This window comes from Pieris napi, chromosome 2 (assembly GCF_905475465.1).
Source record: "Pieris napi chromosome 2, ilPieNapi1.2, whole genome shotgun sequence".
NCBI lineage: Eukaryota > Metazoa > Arthropoda > Insecta > Lepidoptera > Pieridae > Pieris > Pieris napi.
In genome coordinates this window covers 11,655,408-11,658,212 of record NC_062235.1, presented here as the reverse complement: position 1 = coordinate 11,658,212, position 2,805 = coordinate 11,655,408, and the positions used below count along the sequence as shown (strand labels likewise).

The window sequence follows — 2,805 nt, the reverse complement described above, 5'->3', positions numbered from 1 at the left end:
GGGCGAGGTCAGTACTTGGATGGGTGACCGCCTGAGAACACCTCGTGATGTTGGCTTTTTTTGTAGGGATAAGAAATGAAAATTATTTTTGGAATCACTTAACTAAATTAGTCTTGTTGGAACGAAGTTATCGAGCGTTGCGAAAGGGGGCTAGACGGAATAAATTAAGACCAAAAGTTGTAACGACACTTTTTGCTATAGTTGTTATATTTTACATTTTCGATTTAGCTATCGCCAACGTCCATACTACGTTGAATACACCGGTTCTCGTCCGATCCCCGAAGTTAAGCAACGTCGGGCGAGGTCAGTACTTGGATGGGTGACCGCCTGGGAACACCTCGTGATGTTGGCTTTTTCTTTTCGTCGTAAGATTGGTGTCGAGAAAATCTATCATACTGTTATGATACCAATTAACATATAAATTAATCAAAAGGAATTTCGTTCCATCCGGGTGTCCCTTGACACCTCTAAAGTTTTTTTTTATAATTTCCAATGAGACGATGTCTAAGTTAACACTTGTTGATAACAATATATCTAACAACCCCACTAAGCATTTGTCTATGTATTCGTACGTTTCTTTGAATTAATTCTCATGTAATCCTGTTTTTTGTTAGCTTACTGTCTAATACTTCCGCTTAAGTCTTCCCTTGACATAAATACGACTCAGGAATTCTTATTAACTTTTCTAAATAATGAAGGTCTTAGTCTCTTAATTAACAGAGAGGGATACATTTTTACGTCTTTGCGTTGGAAGTCATGACTGGCTAAATACTTTTTCATAGGGCTTTTTCTTTTTAATTTTACTTTTTTAGTGTCTAGAAGTTTTGGGTGCTTAATAAACAGCTTACACTGGATGATGCTGGGTCAAATAAATAACTTGAAATGTTTATAGGTTATTTTAATTGGTTTTTATATATTATTACAAAAATAACTATATAAATGCAGCCAGAGAAGTTGGTGCAAAACTCAAATATTTTTGAAAAAAAAGTTTAATTTAATAAAATGGATTTTTTATAGTACTGGGGCAAACGGGCAGGAGGCGGACTTGATGTTATGTGATACCGCCGCCCATGGACATTCTCAATGCCAGAGGGCTCGCGGGTGCGTTGCCGGCCTTTTAAAAATTGGGATGCTCTTTTCTTGAAGGACCCTAAGTCGAATAGGAATACTACAAACGCACGCAATGCTTAAATATAAATGTAACATTTTAAACAAAAATGGGCCTCAGCTATGAACCATACACAAATAACTGCGAGTACAAACCCAAGTTGCCTCTATGCAATTACACTGAATAATATTTTTTATTTATTCCGCCATATCTGCAAAGTTAAATGTAACTTGTGTTAGAATAAAAGGATTTTTCTCCATATTCTTCCTACGCTACGGAATACTCGGGCATTTGTAACAGAGCGGCTCATAGGATTAACTATTTTAACAGAGGAGAAACACTCACAGTTAAAAAGCCTTTTACTATACATATTAAACTTCTGCGGACATATTATGTATACATACAGTATGAACTAAAGTATTACCGTGTTTCCATGGTTATATTTTAATTATAATTTCCGTATATAAAGTGATATTTTTTATTCTAAGTGGCGTTTGTGTTTTATATAAGCTTATAAACTAAACAATTATGTTACACGGAAGGATAAAGACACAAGGAAAAAGCTATTTGATACCTTCTTCGTTTCTTGCCTCTTTGTAGCGTAAACTTATACAATACAAGTTACAGCAATGTTTCCCAACGTGGGGTCCAAGCCCTACACGGGGCAATTAGATTGTTAAGGGGGTTATTCGAAAATTTATTAAAATTATTTGGAATTTGTACTGCAGTGTTTCATTATGTTTTTAAAATCTTACTGTTTAGTTAACAATGTCTTTGTAATTTCCTCCTAAAATCATTTGAATTTCTTAAGTGAACATTTAAATTTGTATAAGAATTTTGAAGGGCATGGGGCATTATTGGGGCATGGCACAATAAGGTTGGGAATCACTGAGTTAAAGGTATATAGAGTTGTAACCATAGTTACTAGTAACGAACTTAATTCTATGGTACGTAATAAACCTGCTAATGGTGTTGTTAAGAACTGTACTATGAGGGTCAAAGATATTGCAGCTTAATAAATTTTTAATTAATGAAGAAAGTCTGAGTACGTTGCATTAAGAACTCCTTAGTATTTGGACCGATCATTAATTAATCGACAGCCTCATAGTGGACACTATACAACGGTTGGACAATTACCACGCTTTTAAATGAACTTCAACTTAAATACAAGTTTCTCAAATTATAACATGAGCTCGACGTTTTGAATCCTTGACAATGACAATTTGATGTCCAAAAGTCTTACAATTATTTGACGTCAAGTAAAGAGTATCTTGGGCCGTGTGGTTCAAGTCCACAGGCGCTAATTGAAGATTTATGTTGGGACCTGGTAGATTGTACCGGTGACTGCTGATGCTTTCCTTGCTCAACGAATAATTAACGCAATACAGTGAGGAAATGCTGCCAGCATTAAAGGTACACTGCCACTAAAACTTTTTAAATTTGTTTTAATCTTCTTTTTATTAATTTTTAATTATTTTTATTATTACTATGTAGTTTAAGAAAATTGTACATACTGTATATAAAATTGTTATGATTACTAATAAACATATGCTTGTTTTTTAATATAATTAAATCTACAAATTAAGTTTTACTACGCTGTTACACAAGTAGTCTTAATATCTTTCTATAAAATTTACCCTTTTGTAAAATCACTGATTTAGTTAAAACGTTACTCAGTTTATATGATTGCCTTTGAT

At 33.8% G+C, this 2,805-nt stretch overlaps 1 non-coding gene across 1 annotated transcript; it reads left to right on the top strand.

The window, feature by feature from the left end:
• The first annotated feature begins 233 nt into the window (after positions 1-233).
• LOC125063087 lies at positions 234-352 on the top strand. The gene has a single exon (XR_007119464.1). It is a non-coding gene; the product is annotated as a 5S ribosomal RNA (ribosomal RNA).
• The last annotated feature ends 2,453 nt before the right edge of the window (positions 353-2,805 follow it).